Source organism: Natator depressus, chromosome 2 (genome assembly GCF_965152275.1).
Source record: "Natator depressus isolate rNatDep1 chromosome 2, rNatDep2.hap1, whole genome shotgun sequence".
Taxonomy (NCBI): domain Eukaryota; kingdom Metazoa; phylum Chordata; order Testudines; family Cheloniidae; genus Natator; species Natator depressus.
This window is the reverse complement of record NC_134235.1, coordinates 157,044,459-157,066,458: the sequence shown is the minus strand read 5'-3', so window position 1 is coordinate 157,066,458 and position 22,000 is coordinate 157,044,459. Positions and strand designations below refer to the sequence as shown.

Genomic DNA, 22,000 nt, shown 5'->3' with positions numbered 1-22,000 from the left:
GATCTCTGCATGTTCTCCTTGCCCAACTGGATACATACATGGGCTACCGCTGGGGCAACTTATATAAGAAATAGTAAATTCCTGAATAAACTATACAGAAAAATTCTCCATAAAACTGACGTAACATCAGACCGGAAAACACTGAAATTGTAAAAGATCATGGGTCTTGCTTTTTTTGATGCAATATTAACTAGTCCACAATTGTCATTTTCTATTAGGAGCTCACAAAGCCTCTCATAACATATATGCTGTAAAAGGTGATTGACAGTCTGGTATATTTTTTCTGCATTGTATTGTCTAGATAATACACAAACATAACAAATGGGAAAAAAGGAGACACTGATAGCAACGAGTACAAATCAGCAGTTAGGAACTGCAGACAATTGATATGGGAAACAAAGATCAGTGGAAAGAAAAGGGCCCAGTAGGATTAACAGAAGAATATATTCCTTAACTATATCAGAAAAAAACCCAAATCCTAGCAATGCTATAGGTCTGATAGTAGACAAGGATGATAAAATTATGAATCATGATGCAGGAAAGGCAATAGTATTCAATACATATTTCTGTTCTCTATTCCAAAAGAAGCAGGGTGATAGATTCGTATGTTACCATCTTTATTAAATACTTTTTACCCATCATTAAAGATTTTAAAAAAAATTTAAATCTGCAGGACACGGCAGCGTATTAACAGAATTAGCTTAGGAGCGCCTGGATCCATGAATGTTGATTTTTAACAAGTCTTGGAACGATGGGAAAGTTTCAGAGGACTAGCAAAACCTAATGCTGTGTCTATATCTAAAAATGGTAAATGAAATAATCTGAGAAATCATAGGCCAGTGAGCCGGACATCATTAATTGGCAAAGTCATGGAAAAAGCTGATATGGGATGCATGTAGTCAACAATTAAAAGATGGTTGCATAATTAAAGCCAGTTAACATGGTTTTATGGAAAATGGGTCTAGTCAAACAAATCTGATATCATTTTTGTTGATATAAACTGGGTTATTGAAATTTATAGATGTGGTCGATAAAAGCAACTGTGTTGACATAATTACTTAGGCTTCTGTAAGGCATTTGACTTGGTCCCACATGACATTCCAGTAAAACAGCACTACTCAAAAAAATTAATGCAGCCCATGTTAAACTGATTAAAAACTGGTTAATTGATAGATCACAAAAATAACTAAATGGGGAATCACCATCCTATGGAACTGTTTCTAAGGGGTCCTGCAGTATCTGTTCTCAGCTCAATGCTATTTAACAGCTCTCTCACTTATCTGGAAGGAAATAGAAAACTGATAGAGTAGTAAATAACGAAGGGGGGACAGGTCAGTTACAGACTTCTTAGTGAATGCGTAATGTGTCTCAGATGGCACGTGACCAGGATTCATCAGCTAACTTGGTCCACTGGTTGGATCATTAGCTTTCCTGGCTTGGACCAGGTACTGACCTGGATTGCTTAGTAAGATGTGCTCATTTGAGTAACACACGTTTTAATACAACGAGATGCAAGATCATACCGTACGAATAAAAAATGTAGGGCACTCCTACAGAACAAGGGATTGTATTCTGGAACTCTGAAAAAGGCTTACACGTCATGGTACAAAACTATAAGCTCCCAATTCAATGCTGTATTTAAGAGTACAGCTGCAATCCTTAGCTGTATAAAAAGGAGGTTATTATGTAAGAGTAGAGAGGTGGTATTACCTCTACATACAGCATGACAGAGCACTATACCTAATTCTAGTGTCCACATTTCAAAAAGAATGAAGAATTGGAAACTTCAGAAGAAAGCTAAAAGAGCGATTAGAGATCTGGAAAATACACCGTATCTTACAACAAGAGTCTAACATGCAATACACTGAGTTCATCAAAGAGAAAATTAGGACGTAACTTGATCACTGCCTACAAGTAAATATGCAGGGGAACAGACTGTTGAGAGTACATAGCTCTAAAGTAACAACAACAAAAAAAGGCATAACAAGATCCAATGGCTGGAAGACAAGGTTAGCAAATTCAGACTCGAAATAAAGCTGAAATTTTTAACAGTAGGGGTAATCAGCCACTGGATCAACTTACCTAGGGATATAGTGGATTCTCCATCACTTTCAGTCTTTAAACCAACATGCATATCTTTCTAAATTATATACTATTGCACCAAAAGAAGTTAGAATTGACATAGAAATTATTGGCTGAGGTTCTCTGACCTGTGCTATACAAGTCAAACTAGATGATCAAGGTCCCTTCTGACCTTAAAATCTACTAATCTATATATGCTCCTCACAGAAGGGACAGTACTTGTATTTCAGTACACATAACTGCACAAAATATAAGCTGTGCAACACGATGCTAAGATTTCTGTTAAAATTTTCACACTGAGGCATGTTTTAACTGTGCACCTAACATTTGATACATTAACATAATTTAGCGTTTAGAACATGTATGTCACCGTTTAAATATGTCTGTCAATACACACACTGCCATTCTTAGAAAATAGAACATCATGATAAGTGACATTCAGATTTAGGTTTACATTGATCCTCAAACAGCAACAGCCTGAATCTGCTCACCGCAAAACTCTAAGTTAAACTATTTTTGTTATGCAATTCAAACCACAGGCCTATTTTCATTAGAGCTAAGTGCACAGAAGGCCCACTGACTTACAGTGGAGTTGCGGGTGCTCAGCTCTTTTGAAAAAATAGGTCCTAAAAAGTTTCTGCTTAGAAAGAAAATTGTCCGATCAGACTGTATTATGTAATCAGTCAGATGAGGGAAAACTAAGGGAACGGTGTTTCCCCCGGCAAGGCTTTTTTATTGTGCTAGTTGTACAGGGCTTCTTCTGAAAGATATTTTTTATTAAGTGTTGGATGTTTCAGTGGTCACATTGTAATGATTTTAAGACGATTTTAAAAAGTGGCCTTTCAAAGAAATAAACTTCGGTTTTATCCTCATGGAATATTTTTAAGTGTTTCACTTACATTTTAGCTTAGTTTTTACTGCTATATCACAGTAAGTTGAAAAGCAAAAAATCTCTGATCCTGGCGTATCTCTGCTACTTATCAGTAAAAATGGAAAAGTGCAACATAAAATAGTTCTAACCCATGAGCTGGCTTGTCTGCGTAAGAAAATTCCAAAGATGGGACTGTTACTGGTGGGAAATGCCATGCATCAAAATTCTCTCCCAAGGATGGCTCTCTGGACATCCATCAGTTCAATTTACCCCAGTTCAGATTCAACTCTACATTAATGGTAGTTATACTCCCACGTAGTGACAGTGTGCATATATCCCATTTCAAGGTAAATGAATTGGTGCAAAAAGTCCCCACCCTGAGGTCCAGTACTGCTCACGCCACAGCATAAATTACCATTCACCTGTCTATACTCTACTAAGATGAGAAGATCTCAGCTGGAAATCATACCCTGCAAACAGCCCTGGACACTACTTAGTAGTCCTTTTTATAGTGAGCAAATCCACTTGATAGCCTGAATAATGATGCCCCTTTTGTTCACTATGCCTCAGATTTCCCTGGATTTGTGAGGAGGGCAATGCTTTCATTGCTCTGAGGGGTTCTCTCAGAGAACCCCCATTATATTATCTGAGTTCCTCAATCTTTAATATACTTAGACTCATAAAACCCCTGTGAGATAGGAATGATAGTACTTACCCTATTTTATAGATGGGGAACTGAGGCAGAGAGAGACTAAATGATTTCCTCACAATAGCAAAGGAAGTTAAATACCCTCACTTAAAAATTTGTGCCTTATTTCCAATTTGCGTTTAATTGGCTTAAGCTTCCAGCCATTGATTCTTGTTATACCTTTCTCCACTAGATTAAAGAGCCCTTTAATACCCAGTATTTTCCCCATGAAAGTACTTATACACTAATCAAATCACCTCAGTTTTCTTTTTGATAAGCCCAGCAAATTTAGTTCTTTAAGTCTCTTTCACTGCAAGGCATTTTCTCCAACCCTCATACAATTTTTGTGGTTCTTTTCCGCACTCTCCAATTTTTCAACATCCTTTTAAATAGTATTGTAATGTATGCATTATTCTAATGTCAACCTCACCAATGCCACATACAGGGGTAATATCTCCTTACTGCTGCTTGCTACTCCCTTGTTCATACATTTGAGGACCACATTACCCCATTTGCCACAGCATCACACAGAGCTCTTCTTGAGTTGCTTGTCCACTATGACCCCCTGGATGCTTTTCAGCATCATTGCTTTACAAAAAATACAGCCCTCCATTCTGTAGGCAGGGGCTGCATTCCTTGTTCCTAGATATGACACTATTTGGCCATATAAAATTTAGGGGGTTCAGTTTACCAAGTGATACATGTTGCTCTGTATGACTGCCCTGTCATTTACCATTCCATCAATCTCAGTGTTGGGCAGAAGAATGTGGGCAACTTGCTTCCAGGTATATATGGCTGCCTTTATGGACAAACAAATATAGCTACAATGAAGGGAATATACATCCTTGAGGCTCCATTTTACTTCCATCCACGTTTCCCCTCTTTTTCCCTAGCTGCAACAGGAAGCCAGTTGCCCAATTCTAGCCCCACCCCAATACATCACCCACCACCTACTTCCAGTTTGGTTCAGGCAACTCCCCCTTCAACTACTCCTACCAGTTCAGTCATCAGCAGACCCCCTCTGCCGCCCACTCACACACCCCTACCCTTCACCACAAATCATGTAGTCAGAGGCAAAATGGTAGAAAATCAGCTGGAAAAAAATTAGATCAGCACAAATAGTCCACAATATCTTAAAGTATAAAAAGCAAACACAATTTAATGTGAGAACTAAGGCGTTACAACAGTGCAACCAAAGCATTACACACATTGTACTTGCTGGCCCTGTGCTAACCAGAGGTAGTAAAGGCAGTAAAATACACAGTAATTTAAAACACTGTTTAAAAGTCAAACAATACAGTACAGTTTCCCTTCTTTACTTTACACAGAGCAGCACAGCAAACGAAAGCATTCATGGTGCTAAATAGGCATCTTTGGATTAACACCATGTGTAACAGTTTTCAGAGTAGCAGCCGTGTTAGTCTGTATCCGCAAAAAGAAAAAGGAGTACTTGTGGCACCGTAGAGACTAATTAATTCGTTAGTCTAAGATGTATAACAGTGTAGGCTCCCTCTTCAGAAAAAAATCACAAGTTACACGTAAAAAAAAGTTTTCAGTGATTCATAAGCTTAAAGTACCCAGGATAAACGTATTAATTTTAAGGCTAGGATATGAAGTCTGATATCTTTAACTGTCCTTAAATCATCTGACATTACCACCATAATTTTTGGGACAACAGTTATTCTAATTTGGCCTGAACATTACAAGATACTACATATTTCCCTTACAGCCTCTGTTAAGAAATGTTTCTTCGTCAATTCAGCAGCAGCTGTGGTAGGAAAATCCATTAAACAACTTTGCAGCATAGGTCCCAGGCTGGACTTTAACTTCTTGAACAGTGCCCTTCTCTGTGTATTGGGAACCTAGTCAAGTTACCTCATCCAAGCTTAGTACAGATTGCAATAGAGTAAAAATTACTAAATGTGTCCTTTATAAATTCCTTCCCTTCAAAAAAGTGGTATCCAAGATGGTGCAGGATAAGACCTATGGGAAAAGCTCCTGACAACCTTGCTGAGTGACAGAACTCTTGGAGAATGTGGGAAAGGAATGTGGAAATGCAAAAAAAAAAAAATAACCCACAAGTTTTAACTTTGAGTTGAGCATCACTATAAGCATATGCATCGTGACTAGTGATGCATCTCTGTCATTGGACAACTACTGAAAAGAGCTACCGTTTCAGAAGCCCACTGACACCCCTGCATAGTACTTCACAAATCTGAGGTCTAGTAAAAGTAGGTTTAAGGAGAATATGTTCAATGGCCTGTTGACTGAGTCCCAGAGAACCACAAAGAGAATGTGTGTATAGAAGGAGCAGCATTACTGGGCCATGTAGATGCAGGGAAGAATGTCAGTCCTTTGAGACCATCAGAACACAGAAAGACTGGAAAATGCAAGAGTATATATTCTGTTAACAGAGATAATGTACTATGCCGTTTTCAGTATGTGCACTGAGCTTTCCTGGCATTACCAATGGTGACTCATGTATCATCTAGATCCAAGTTGACACATAGCCTTTGCACTCCACTTTTCCCATTGTGTTTTTGCACATTTGTGAAACAAGCAGAAATATGGGGGGACATTATCCACAGCACCAAGTGCATCAGACATCTATCTGCCCTTCAGGCTAACAAAGGCTTACTACATAAGATATCCTATAGCAACACAGCGTATTTTCCCCCGGCTACATTTCCAACACGTCTGCATAAGACAAGCAAGCAGAGGGATAGGCTGAGTCCTTCAGAATACCAGTTGATATATTCCCCCCCATCAATATCTATGCTATTCAAGGGGGAAAGAGTTCCCCTTGGCTGATTCTTGTGAATACAGATTCATTTCTATTTTCAGGATCCTGGTTTCATGCGCATTTTCTTCCCTTATCAGGGAGCATTAATGTTGGTGAACCACCCAGGATAATCCACCAAGGCCTTCACAAACATGTAGACATAACATTCTGTTGTTAAACTCCAAGACTCTGGGGGCAAGAAAGTACGAAAGGGGACTGCAAACAGCAGATTTTGAGAGGGAGAGAAGGAGATCCCCCTGCTGAACAAACAAGGTGCAAGTACTAATCCTGGGGTGAGAGTTTGTTCGGCTGTTTGTGTTTCTCTCTCTTTCAGGTTATTTCAGTTACAGGATCAATTGGGATTGTGTGTCTGGGGACTGTTTGAGCCTTTGTTCCCTGGATCACCCTTGATCACCTTTGATCAGCCTTAATCAGCGTTGTGATCACCCTCCCACTGTGTGATTAAAGAGGGGGTAGGACTGACCTAGGGGAGAAGGCCTTAAAAGCAAGAGGTTAAGCCACTGAGGGGCCCAAGCAACCAAAGGGACCGCAAACAGGGGAGTTTGAGAGGGAATTTGTGGGAGGGAGACATAATATAATCGCTATGGTTAGGAAATGCCACATTGCCAGTACCAGTGCTGCTTCTGTCTCCTGCACCTGCACCTGTATCCAGACAGACAACCTAACCATGGATGCCTCTACCCAGATCCTGGTGTGGATTTGCAAAGACTGTGGCCTGCATTTCCCACTCTCAGAAAGCCAGGCTGGGGGTACCATCCAGTGTGAAAGGTGCCTGCTGGTGGAATTTCTCAGGAAACAGGTGGAAGAGCTACAGGAGGTGGTGGCTAGGCTGAGGAGCATCCATGCCCATGAGGAATTCCTTGACAGTATTCATATGGAGACATCCAAGGCTCAGTAAGCTATCCAGCTATGCTGTCACACCACTGGGGGAGGATATGGCTTTGTCACAAGAAGGACACTGGCTGATGGTTACTTCTGGCAGCAAGCAGTGCTCCACCCCTACTTCCAGCCCATCCACCATGGTGATGGAAAACCATTATGCTGCCCTGACAACGAGCGATGAGGAATCACCCCCAAAAGGTGGAGAGGAAGAAGCCATGTACCCTCAAGGCTGGGAGGATCACTCAGCCACCACTCCCAGGAGGAAATACAGGGTAGTAGTAGTTGGTGACTCTTCTGAGGGGGATGGAGGAACCCATCTGTCGCCTGAAATGGCATCCCGGGAGGTATGCTGCCTGCCAGGAGTCCGTACTGAGACATTACAGAGGGATTATCGAGGATCATCCAGCCCTCTGACTACTACCCCATGCTATTCATCCATGTGGGCACAAATGATACTGCAAGGTATGAATCTCAGCAGATCAGAAGTGACTACAGGGCTCTGGGAGTAAGGGTGAAGGAGTTGGGGCGCAGGTGGTGTTCTCTTCAATCCTTCCTGTCAAGGGTAGAGCCCAGGCAGAGACAGATGCATCCGGGAGGTGAATGCCTGTCTGCGAGAATGGTGTTGCCAGGAGGGCTTCAGCTTTCTTGACCACAGGATGCTGTTCCAGGAAGAACTGCTAAACAGAGATGGGGTCCACCTATCAAGGAAGGGGAAAGAGCATATTTGGATACAGACTGGCTAACCTACTGAGGAGGACTTTAAACTAGGTTCAAAGGGGGCAGGTGCCCAAAGCCCACAGGTTAGTCAAAAACAAGGAGACTTGGGAGAAAGGCAGGAATTTGTGGGGAGCATGGTCTGTGATAGCAGGGATAAGGGAGAGACAAGACAGAACGGGGGGGGAGGGAGGCGGGAAGAGAGATCAAAGTAGTATCTCATATATCTGTATATTAATGCAAGAAGTATGGGGAATAAGCAGGAAGAACTCTAAATGCTAGTAAATAAACACAACTAGGACACAGTTGGCACCACAGAGACTTGCTAGGATAATACGCATGACTGGAATATTGGTACAGAAGGATACGACTTGCTCAGGAAGCACAGGCAGGGGAAAAAAGAGAGAAGGTGTCGCTATATATTAAAAATGTATACACTGGGACTGAGGTTGAGATGGAAATAGGAGACAGACTTGTTAAAAGTCTCTGAGTAAGGATAAAAGGGGTACAAAACAAGGGTGATGTCATGGTAGGGGTCTACTGTAGACCACGTAACCAGGAAGAAGAGGTAGATAAGGCTTTTTTTTTTTTAAACAAATTAAAAGAACCATACAAAGCACGGACTTGGTGGTGATGGTGGACTTCCAACTACTCAGACATCTGTTCAGAAAACAACACAGCAGGGCACAGATTATCCAACAAGTTCTTGGAATGTATTGGAGATAATTTTGTTATTTCAGAAGGTGGAGAAAGCTACTAGGGGAGACTGTTCTAGATTTGATTTTGACAAACAGGGAGGAAGTAGCTGAGAATCTGAAAGTGGAAGGCAGGTTGGGTGAAAGTGATCATAAAATGGTAGAGATCATGATTCTAAGGAATGGTAGGAGAGAGAACAAAAAAGGACAATGGATTTCTTTTGGAGTTGATCCCACGGGAAGCAAGTCTAAGGGGAAAAACAACTGAAGACAGTTGGCAGTTTTTCAAAGAGACATTATTAAGGGCACAAGAGCAAACCATCCCACTGCATAAGATAGGAAATATGGCAAGAGACCACCCTGGCTTAACCAGGAGGTCTTCAATGATCTAAAAATCAAAAAACAGTACCACAAAAAAAAAAGTGGAAACTGGGTCAAATTACAAAGGATGAACATAAACATAAAATTACAAAATTATAAAATAAAAATAAAATTTTACAAATAAAAATAAAATTACAAAATTAGAAAGGCCAAGGCACAAAATGAGATCGAACTAGCTAGAGACATAAAGGGTAACAAGAAAACATTCTACAAATACATTACAAGCAAGAGGAAGACCATGGACAGCGTAGGCCCATTACTCAATGAGGGGGGGAAAACCAACAGGTGCTTAATGACTTTTGTTAGTTTTCACCAAGAAGGTTGGTGGTGATTGGAAGTCTAACATAGTGAATGCCAGTGAAAATGAGATAGGATCAGAGGCTAAAAGATGGAAAGCACAAGTTAAAAATTACTTAGACAAGTTAGATGTCTTCAAGTCACCAGAGCATGGTGAAATGCATCTTAAAATACTCAAGGAGCTGACTGAGGAGATATCGGAGCCATTAGTGATTATCTTTGAAGTCATAGAAGATGGGAGAGATTCCAGAAGACTGCAAAAGGTGCCTATCTTTAAAAAAGGAAATAAGGAGAAATTACAGACCAGCCAGCTTAACTTCTATACCCAGAAAGATAATGGAGCAAATAATGAAGCAAGTAATTTGCAAACATCTAGAACAGGGGTTCTCAGACTTCATTGCACCATGATCCCCTTCTGACAATAAAAACTACTACACGACTCCAAAAGGGGGTACCAAAGCCTGAGCCCACCAGAGCCCCACTGCCAAAGCCAAAGCTCCACTGCTGCTGGCAAGGGGCCAAAGCTGAAGCCCAAGGTCTTCAGCCTCAGGCAGGGGGCCTGTAACTTTCCCCTGCAAGTCTAAGCCAACCCGGGAAACCCCTTTAAAACGGGGCCGTGACCCACTTTCGGGTTCCAACCCACAGTTTGAGAACCCCTGATCTAGAAGATAATAAGGTGATAAGTAACAGTCAGCATGAATTTGTCAAGAACAAATAGTGTCAAATCAATCTGATAGCTTTCTTTCCCTGAGTAACAAGCTTTGTGGGATGGGGGGGAAGCAGTAGACTTTGTATATCTTGACTTTAGTAAAGCTTTCGATACTGTCTCGCAAGACGTTCTGATAAACAAACTAGGGAAATGCAATCTAGATGGAGCTACTATAAGGTGGGTGCATAACTGATTGGAAAACCGTTCCCAGAGAGTCGCTATCAGTGGTTCACAGTCAAGCTGGAAGGGCATATCGAGAGGGGTCCTGCAGGGATCAGTTCTGGGTCTGGTTCTGTTCAATATCTTCATCAATGATTTAGATAATTTAGAGAGTACACTTATAAAGTTTGCAGATGATACCAAGCGGGGAGAGGTTGCAAGTGCTTCGGAGGATAGGATTATAATTCAAAATGGCTTGGAGAAACCAGAGAAATGGTCTGAAATGCAACAGGATGAAATTTAATAAGGACAAAGGCAGAGTACTACATTGAGGAAGGAACCATCAGTTGCACACAAACAAAATGGGAAATGACTGCCTAGGAAGGAGTACTGTTGAAATGGATTTGGACACTGTTGCAACAAACATACATACATACAGGGATGTATTAGCAGGAGTGTTGTAAGCAAGACATGAGAAGTAGTCCTTCTGCTCTACTCCGTGCTGATTAGGCCTCAACTGGAGTATTATGTCCAGTTCTGGGCACCACATTTCAGGAAAGATGTGGACAAACTGGAGAGAGTCCAGAGAAGAGCGCCAAAAGTGATTAAAGGTCTAGAAAACATGTCGTATGGGGGAAGATTTAAAAAAATTGGGTTTATTTAGTCTGAAACAGAGAAGACTGAGACGGGACATGATAACAGTTTTCAAGAACATAAAAGGTTGTTACAAGGAGGAGGGAGAAAAATTGTTCTCAACCTCTGAGAAGAGGACACAAGAAGCAACGGGCTTAAATTGCAGCAAGGGAGGTTTAGATAGGACATCAGGAAAAACTTCCTAACTGTCAGGGTGGTTAAGCACTGGAATAAATTGCATAGGGAGGTTGTGGAATCTTCATCATTGGAGATTTTTAAGAGCAGGTTACACAAACACCTGTCAGGATAGAGAATACTTAGTCCTGCCATGAATGTCGGGGACTGGACTAGGCTTCTCAAGGTCCCTTCAAGTTCTATGATTATATGAAAATGGGCACAGAGGTCTCATTAAATAAAGAACCCTAATTTTTAGGTAGCAGTGGCTTATACACTGCCCTCACTTAGACCCCATGGAGTATCTGTACCAGCAGAACAGTCTTGTACAACTTCAGTATAACAGCCCCAACAATAGCTCTACCAACAAACTGGTTCCCCACGGACTGCAGTAAATGGAGATGGTCAGTTTCTAAAGATGAAGACACTTGCTTCTCCATGCTGCTGGGGGAAGGAGGGGCTCTGATCCTGGTTCTCTGGTGCTGCAGTACCCAGGTAGTTAAGCAGAGCTCCAAGAAAGTTGCTTTCTGTAATCTAAAGTTCTGCACTCACTGCTGAACACCCCAGGTCTCCAAACTATCTGGTCATATAACTAGAGCCCTGCACAAATATAAAAATTGAATCTGCATCAGATCCATGATCTGCAAACATGGGCCGAGCATATAAAACATATCTGCAGATTTACAGGGTTCTAAATGCAACCATGTTTGATGGCCTGCCCCAAAAGCAGTATGCACATAATCAAAGAACACATAATAGAAAAATGTAGAGGCGTCATCATACCACATCAGAAATCTTGATATCTCTGGGTCCCTTCTCTCCTTCCCCATAACTATTCAAACAACTGCAAAGATTCCCCCTACCTCTTAGCTACAAGGATTAACATTTGACTCCATAGACAGGATCACAACCTGGGCTAATTCCAGGCTAAGATGAATTTGGAAATCTCATTGGCAACAGGCAAGTTCTAGAATACAGCAGGAGAGTTACAGACAGATATCCTACGAAGAGTTACAAACAAATCCTACATCAAGCATATCATCAACATATGGCTCAAATGTAAGATGGCTTCTACTAACGCAACTTTGACACTGAAAAAAACCACATAATTGATGCATTTTACACTGGTAGATTTTTCTAATGAAGATAAACCCTGTGCAGGAAAGAATCTGCATTACTTTCCCACTGTGGTAAAGGCTAATATTTTCCCCTGAAATCCCAGTTAAGGATACTTTTGTTGAATATTTCTGACTATTTTTGAGAACTTTTATAATACATATATTGCAATGTAATTGGACAAAATATCCAAAGCTCCCACAAGTTAGCATTCATATCCGAAACATATATTAGCTAGTTTACGAGACAAGCACACACACAAATCACACTTCACACCCCAGTTTGAAATTGTAATACATATAAGGAGGTAAAAGGAGAAATACCTTCATGTAGCTATCTGCAAGTTCGATAGTTTGAGGCAGGCACTACTGTAGCAATATTGGCTAGCATCTGACTGCCAGTTAAGTTGTAGTTTATGAAAAAAGACCAAACATCCCAAATACCCATCCGATAAACTAAGTCTACCACTAAATTATAAAACCAAAAACTATAAATTTAAAAAAATATTTTTCAAAATTTGAAAGTTTTAATTATATAGTATTTGCGCATGGAAATAAGAGTATAATAACAAACAAGTGCTAAGAGGTAACTAGTTCCCAGTGTAAAATTATTACTCTAGATATTTAGTTATTCCAGTTCAGACCCAGAGGAATTGTTGTTCCTTTCTGCCTCACCAAAGCAGAGACCACCGGCAAATGTAAACATTAAAACTAAAATTTTGTAGATTCATGATGAGAGCCCTTATATCAGGGGTGGGCAAACTTTTTGGCCCAAGGGCCACATCTGAATATGGAAATTGTATGGTGGGCCAAGAATGCTCACAAAATTGGGGGTTGGGGTGCGGAAGTAGGTGAGGGCTCCGGCTGGGGGTGCAGGCTCTGGGGCGAGGCTGAGGGATTTAGGGGTACAGGAAGGCTGGGACTGAGTGGTTCTGAGGCAGGAGGGGATCAGGGCTGGGGCAGGGTGTGTGTGTGGGGGGGGTCAAGGGTGCAGGCTCTGGGTGGCGCTTACTTCAAGCAGCTCCCAGAAGCAGCAGCATGTCCCACCGCCAGCTCCTATGCGTAGGCATAGCCAGAAGGCTCTGTTGCACACTGCCCCGTCCACGATTCCTGGCCAATGGGAGCCGCAGGAGCCGCGCTTCAGATGGGGGCAGCGTGCGGAGCCCCCTGGCTGCCCCGATGTGTAGGAGACAGAGGAGACTGGCTACTGCTTGCCCAGAGCAGGGCAAGTCTCCAACTCCGCTCCCCGGTGGGAGCTCAAGGGCCAGACTAAAACATGTAGAGGGCCGGATGCGGCCCTCAGGCTGTAGTTTTCCCACCCCTGCCTTATATTCACAAAGAACTGCAGATTTTAACCAAAGAAAGCGTCATTTATGACTGTATGCAGAAGCAGCTCCCAATCTAAGAAAAAACAAGATTTTTATGCACTTAGTAATCTAAAAAGTCAAACCTAAGAAAGTACGAAACATGCTGGATTTAATTTTCAATTCAACTATTTGCCAAATTCAACTAATCTTTTCCTAACCACAGAGAAAAATAAGAAAATTGTATTATTGCCTAAAGAATGCAAGTAACTTTGTTCCAGAGATCCTACACTGGATCTTCAGTCCCCAGTAGCTGATGAAAGCAGATCATATCCATCAGTCAATAAAGTGTACAGACAGAGTTTAGCATCTGAAAAACCTGAACTAATAAGTTCCCTTAAAAAAAAAGTGGTAGCCATATTAGTCTGTAACGGGGGTGGGGGGGGGGGGGGAAGAGTACTTGTGGCCTTAGAGACTAACAAATTTATTTGGGCATAAGACTTCGTGGGCTAAAACCCACTTCATCAGATGCATGCAGTGGAAAATACAGTAGGAACATAAGAACGGCCATAAGGTCCAGACCAAAGGTCCATCCAGCCCAGTATCCTGTCTGCCCACAGTGGCCGATGCCAGGTGCCCCAGAGAGAGTGAACCTAACAGGTAATGATCTAGTGAACTCTCTCCTGCCATCCATCTCCACCCTCTGACAAACAGAGGCTAGGGACACCATTCCTTACCCATCCTGGCTAATAGCCATTAATGGACTTAACCTCCATGAATTTATCCAGTTCTGTTTTAAACCCTGTTATAGTCCTAGCCTTCACAACCTCCTCAGGCAAGTAGTTCCACAGGTTGACTGTGCGCTGAGTGAAGAAGAACTTCCTTTTATTAGTTTTAAATCTGCTACCCATTAATTTGGTGGCCCCTAGTTCTTATATTATGGGAACAAGTAAATAACTTTTCCTTATTCGCTTTCTCCACACCACTCACGATTTTATATACCTCTATCATATCCCCCCTTAGTCTCCTCTTTTCCAAGCTGAAAAGTCCTAGCCTCTTTACTCTCTCCTCATATGAGACCCATTCCAAACCCCTAATCATTTTAGTTGCCCTTTTCTAATGCCAGTATATCTTTTTTAGATGAGGGGACCACATCTGTACGCAGTACTCAAGATGTGGGCGTACCATGGATTTATAGAAGGGCAATAACATTCTCCGTCTTATTCTCTATCCCTTTTTTAAAATGATTCCTAACATCCCGTTTGCTTTTTTGACTGCCGCTGCACACGGAGTGGAAGATCTATATACACCTGATGGCATATGAAGCAAATATTCACCAGCAACCACACACCAAAAACACTAACCCAGGAACCTATCCTTGCAACAAAGCCCGTTGCCAACTCTGTCCACATATCTATTTAAGGGACACCATCATAGGACCTAATCACATCAGCCACACCATCAAAGGCTCGTTCACCTGCACATCTACCAATGCAATATATGCCATCATGTGCCAGCAATGCCCCTCTGCCACGTACATTGGCCAAACCGGACAATCTCTACTCAGAAGAATAGATGGACACAAATCAAATGTCAAGAATTATAACATTCAAAAACCAGTTGGAGAACACTTCAACCTCCCTGGTCACTCAATTTCAGACCTAAAAGTCGCAATTCTCCAACAAAAAAACATCAAAAACAGACTGACGAGAAACTGCAGAATTGGAATTAATTTGCAAACTGGACACCATTAAATTAGGCTTGAATAAAGTCCAGGAGTGGATGGGTCATTACACAAAAGTAAGAACTATTTCCCCATGCCAATTTCCCCCCCTACTGTTACTCACACCTTCTTGTCAACTGTTTGAAATGGGCCATCCTGATCATCACTACAAAAGGTTTTTTTTCTCCTGCTGATAATAGTCCACCTTAATTGATTAGTCTTGTTACAGTTGGTATGGCAACACCCATTTCTTCATGTTTTCTGTGTGTATATATCCATCTATCTATTGTATTTTCCACTCCATGCATCCGATGAAGTGGGTTTCAGCCCACGAAAGCTTATGCCCAAATAAATTTGTTAGTCTCTAAGGTGCCACAAGTACTCCTTGTTTTTTTATTTTTTTTAACTAACTCAGTGAACAGTAAGCTTACTCACAGAACTAATGAACCTCATGATAAAACTCTAATGGAACTTTCTGCAGAGCACAAGAACCTTTTTCCTAGGTACTATTATGCCTTTCAATTAGCATGGGTTACATCTGTGGACACGATAATCTGAAGAAAGGAGATCTTCTGGTAAGAAAAGAATTTCCTTAGGTGAACAGGGCAGTAGTTATCTGTATATCAACTGTTGATTCAGCCAATATATGCCCTAAGACTATCCTAATGTCTAAGTGAAGTCATACAATGTACATGTATGGGCAAGGATCCCACCCCACAAAAGGAAGTTGCTGAGGTAAGTATATCTGAATGCTTTACTTCAGGTTCCAAGTAAACTGTACTTGTAGGAATTCCAAGCTTTGGGACGGACACCTATGCCCTTCTGCCTGCCATATTCTAGTCCCTGCACTTTTACCTCAAATTTGACCCATGTTGCTGAATAAGTATCATTTGTGGACTTTTCTTGTAAGAGTGGAAATGAATTTCTGGAAGTAACCTTCCTTCATTTGTTCTTTTTAATACCAAGCAACAAGGTTGAGATTTTCTGGTTTCAGGTGAAATATTGATTCCAGTGACAGCATGTCCATCTTATACCATATGGACACAGGAGCTTTTCTTATGTTGGCAAGTTTCAAGAACAATGGCCTCCTCCCTCAACGTCTGTATAACTTGCTTTTCTCTTGTAATTTTCTGTAAAGTCAGAGAGTTCCAAGAATAGAGAACTCAGTAGTTCACTTGGTCAAAACTAGACCAGGACTTCTGCCACAGTCAGACCTTAATAGTGTGTGTTCTAGAGAAATATTTTGCAATTGTCTTTGGCAACAGAGATCCAGTCTGGGGTAGCCAAATCATATTGCAGTGAATCTGGACTGGGAGGAAGGAATGGGGGAGTGGAGTGGAGAATAATCCATTCACCTGATTTACCAATTGGCAACTAACTTTCTTAGCAGACTTGTTGCTTTTCCAGCCCAATAAGATGCTTCACTGTCTAGATTCACAGTGTAGTTTTCCTATGTATCATCATGGCTAATCTCATTGTCATCTGTTGACATTTACCATTGCTGTTAGACTAAGTCATAACCCACTTGTTCCTTAAAAAGGGATTTTTCTCCCCTCTATCAAATCCTACATTGTTCTCCTTTCCAACAGGCTGCATTTTACTTCTCACTTGACTGAGCATGGCTTGGAATGGGGGATGGACACCCTACAGCAAACATCCTTAGTTATCTCTTAAATGCATGATTCTGAGATCTCCTGTCCTGGAAATAAATGGTACTTAGAAGACCATTTGAGGTATTTCCTTAAGTTCTTGTAACAAACATTATAGTTTCCTTGAGCTGTGCGCCAACCCTCCCTCTTAATTATGATGAGCAAACAAAAGATGTTTTTAGGTTTAGCACTGGACCCCACAATTCACAGCACATTAAATGAAATGGTGTATAAGTGTCTGGTGCCATCATACTAAAACACTTTTCTGTCATTTCTGAATGAGCGATTGTAGGACAATCTGAAGTCTCACAAGGTTACACAGGAGGGAGGGGGAAAGTGCAGTTAGTGTCATGTGCTTACAGAAACACACTACTAGTTTTCAATGCTGTATAAAATGGGTAGATAAATATCTTTATGGCTTAGTTTTGATTTTCTGCAACAATTCTGTGAACAATTCCAGTAACAATACAGGCAAGGACAGAATCTGTGATTGAATGGCCCCTTCCTCCCATCCATGACCAGTTTCAACCTTAGCAGAGATCAGTGCTTAACAGCCACTAGGTGCAGTTAGCTCCGCTGACAATTAATGTACTTTAAAAAAAAGAACGGCTCCATAAAACCAGTGGCCCCCCCACCCACACACCTCCCTAAGCAAACATTGATAAGGCTGTTTAGAGACTGAATATTCCCAAAACCATGTTTCTAAACAAGCTTGACCTGTGAAGACAAAGGGCTTGTGGACACCACATTGTGGAGTAGACTTAATTTAGGTCTACCTCCAGCCACTGCAGTAATTCCATCGGCTGATGGGTCCACACTACCGTTCCTGCGTTCTCTCCAGGAGCACTTGCACCAGCTGAAGTGGGGCACTGACGGCCGTGGAGGGGAGGGCTAATCCAGCCCTCTGAGCTAATCCCCTCATGGAGGTGGATTACCAGGAGAGCTGGGAGAGCTCCCTCCCAGAGCTCACGACCACACACTCACTTCAAAGCGCTGCCGCAGCAGTGCTCCCGTGACAGCGCTCTGAAGTTTCCAGTGTAGCCATGCCTTTAGTGATACTAAGGGCTAGTCTACACTGGCAACGTGTCTTGTGTGGTCATGGCTCTAAAGCACTCACCTCAACGAGGTAAACTGTTTACAATGAGGTGCAACGCTGGGGCACTGTTTACACTGGCGCTTTACAGCGCTACAACTTGCCACGCTGAGGGGAATTGGGGGGGTTCACACCCTGAGCGAGAATGTTGCAGCGCTGTTAATTGCCAGTGTGGACAAACCCTAACTTTCAAATAATTTAATACAGAGTAGACGTCAATATTATCCTCTTATCAAATTATATTAACAGTCCTAAAAATTATGAATAATTTACCAGCCCATGCGGAAAGAGTCAACTCACCCTCTCTTTACCATAATGCAAAACGTAATGATATTTTACTGTCCAGTCAAGTGTAAATTACTTGTCTGGCAAACAGAATTATAAGAGTCTGCATTATATTTTACAAGACTGGACACACATTAATTTCCCTGTACTGCAATGCTACATCAGGGTTAAAGCCCAGCAGTTCAGAACGATCAGTAACAGTTAATGTACAAACCACTGACTAGAAACAGATACAATATACCAAGGGGTTCTAAAAACAGGAAACTAAATGGTCCTCATCAAATTTGTGGTATATGGGATGAGTGTGATTGTCTTTCATCTTTTAGAATGCATCTCCGACTCTAGATAGTGATAAATCATTCCTGCCTGGGTTGAATTTTAATCCTTTATCTGAAATATATTTTTGAAGCTATTTTTGCACCTCTGAAACACACAAGACTCAACAGCTTTCACATGAGATGCCTGCGTAAGATTCTGGAATTACAGTGGGAAAACAAACTACCCTACAGAGAAGTGCTGGAGCATGCAGAATTGACACAATTAGAAACTACTATAAAGAAGCGAAGGTCGCGATGGCTCAGTCATGTCAGGAGAATGGGAGAAGACCATATCCCCAAGAATATTTTGCACAGCGAGATTCGAGACAGCTCTTAAAAAACAAGGTTGCCCTTTACGGTGGTACCCCAATATGTGCAAAAATGATAAGAAGTTGCTCAACATAAATGTAGACAGCTAGGGGAAGCCTGCAGAATCCTGTTCAATCTGGATGGAACGTCTGGCACTGGGTGCAGCTCAATATGAAGCAACTTTGATCCACAGGATGGAAGCAAAGCAAGAAAGAAGAAGAAAACAGTGTGCTGTAATCTTGGCCTCCAACTCAGACAACACATGGATTTGTGAAATTTGTAAAAATCTGTGTTGCTTTTGTCAACCATAAGCCAATTCATCAGGCACCTGACTAGACCTTTTACTAATACACCATGATCCAGTGGGTCAACAGTTGCCTGTCATTTTTTTTAATACTTATATACATATGTATATACACCTATATATACACACACACTTAAAAATAATTCATCTGAATAAGTGTATTGTTAGAAAATGGTGAATATATTTCTTATTTACTAGATTAGATATTTTACTTGATTTTACTTGCTATATTTGGATAGAAATTCAAATTTAATTAAAAATGCATAAATAGCATTTTCAAAGTTTGTTAAACAAAACTACTTTAAAAGAGCTGTATATATAAAAAAAGTTTATCAAAGTATGTTTTATATTTAAAATGGATTTATTAAACAAGTACATCTGTAGTTAGTAAACTGAACTGTTTCTGGTCACCAGGTCTTTCAAGATTTTAGAACTAGTAAATCTCATCCTCTTACATCTATTTTTATTCATAGAGTGGAAAACAAGCTTTCCTGCTTTTTGAACTCCCAAATGATTTCTTAACTTGAAATGAAATGTGTTGAATGAACTAGCTTAATAAACCTTCATGAGGAAAGTATTCTCTATGCACCCACAGAAGAGGCTACTGCTTTCAACAAACTCTGGTTCCAGGTGCTTAAGCGGCAATTTCTACCAGTTCAGTGGCTTGACTACCTTTGAAACATTGCAGCACAGATGCTATCTTTTTGTATTTAATTTACGTGATTTTAATCTATTATAATTAAGGCTACGAGTCTTTCATGGAGGTCATGAATTCTGTGACTTTCTGGGACCTCCAGGACTTCTGTAGTGGCAGGTACGGCTGACTCCAGGGGCACCTAAGCAGCAGCGGTAGCATGCTAGAGCCCCCCCCCCCCCCAAGCAGCAGTACCAGCATCAGCCAGAGCACCCCCACACCACCTACAATTTAGTCAGGAGTATTTATAGTACAAATCATGGACAGGTCACGGGACGTGACTTTTTGTTTATTGCCAGTGACCAGTCCATGACTTTTACTAAAAATACCCGTGACTAAATCATAGCCTTAATTATAGTCAGTTTAGGCCTTATCATTGGTTGTCAATATCAAACTTCATTTAAAATGGATTTTTTAAAACAAACCTTAATTAGAAAAATCAAATTTAAATAAAAATCACATTTTTAATTTAATCATTCATTTGTATCCACTCTGCTAATAAGAACTCGACATTCAAGTCCAGTTCCTCTCATACCTCTGCCTCATTTCAACTAACAGAATTATAGCATGCAAATTAGCTCTAGAGCAGAGGTGGGCAAACTACAGCCTGTGGGACCATTCTACCCAGCCCCTGAGCCTTTGGCCAGGGAGGCTAGCCCCCGGCCCCTCCCCTGCTGTTCCCCCTCCCCCGCAGCCTCAGCTCACTGTGCCACTAGCGCAATGCTCTGGGAGGCGGGGCCGCCGCGCCGCCGCCTGTCCTGGTGCCGCCGCCTGTCCTGGTGCCGCCGCGCCGCCAGCCACCGGTGCTCCAGGCAGCATGGTAAGGGGGCAGGGAGCAAGGGAAGGGGGTTGGATAGAGGGTAGGGGAGTTCAGGGGGGTGGTCAGGGGCCGGGGAACAGGGGGGTTGAATGGGGGCAGGGGTTCCGGGGGAGGTCAGGAAGAAGGAGTGGTTGGATGGGGCAGGGGTCCCGGGGGGCGCGGGCAGCAAAACAGGAAGGAGGGGGGGGTTGGATGGGGCGGTGGGGGGACAGTTAGGGGTCAAGAGGGTCGGACAGAGGGCGGGGGCTGGGCCACGCCTGGCTGTTTGGGGAGGCACAGCCTCCCCTAACTGGCCCTCCATTCAATTTCTGAAACCCAAAGCGGGCCTCAGGCCAAAAAGTTTGCCCGCCCCTGCTCTAAAGGAAGGTGATTGGTTGTATTGCCTCATGTCACAATAGCCCCAATTAAGGTGCTGCCTTTGCCCTGTCCATTACATTCATAACACTTACATAAAAGTCACCAATAAAGTAGCATAATGACAACCTTCTTTCTTTAAACGTAACCTATGAGATTTCAAACTTCCCATATATTTAATTAACTGAAGAGTGCTTTATTTCATTCTTAAGATCACAGAGGACAAAAAGGTGTCACTGAGTGACAAATTTCTTCAAGAACACATTTAAGTTTATTTTAATTAATTAATGGGTTTACCTGAAAATTCTCAGAAAATTGTGTACTCAGAATAATTGTGGAGGATGTTCTTCCCTCTTCGAACATAGAAGTTGAATCCTGCTTTAAGTATAAGACTCAACCTTAACTTTGTGTAGTCTTGAAAGGATTAGATTTTTATCAGTCACTGATTTCACTGGAGAAAACCTTGATTTGTGCTGGAAATGGCCTTCCTTGATGATCACTTGATGATCACTTTAGATAAGCTGTTAGCAGCAGGACAGTGGGGTGGGAGGAAGTTTTGTTTCATGGTCTCTGTGTGTATATAATGTCTTCTGCAGTTTCCACGATATGCTATGCATCCGATGAAGTGAGCTGTAGCTCACGAAAGCTCATGCTCAAATAAACTGGTTAGTCTCTAAGGTGCCACAAGTACTCCTTTTCTTTTTTCGAAAAAATATTGCAATCAATAACTGAAATTTACATATAGGCAAAAAAAGAAAAATGCTGCTTGAAGACTTAGTTTAAGGATATTTACTTTGTATATTTCCCCATAATTTCCCACAACTGTGAAAATTTAGAATAGATAAAAACCAAAAAACATTTTGAAGATGAACATTTATATTATCCATCAAAATGATAAAAAATTGAATTCTGACAAGCCTAACTATGAGACTATGGCCCGCACCT

General features: G+C 41.6%; 1 protein-coding gene across 2 annotated transcripts in view; it reads right to left on the bottom strand.

Moving 5' to 3' along the window:
- Positions 1-22,000, bottom strand: part of GALNT1 (polypeptide N-acetylgalactosaminyltransferase 1) — a 192,932-nt gene that overhangs the window by 149,857 nt on the left and 21,075 nt on the right. The gene's annotated exons all lie outside the window — the stretch shown is intronic.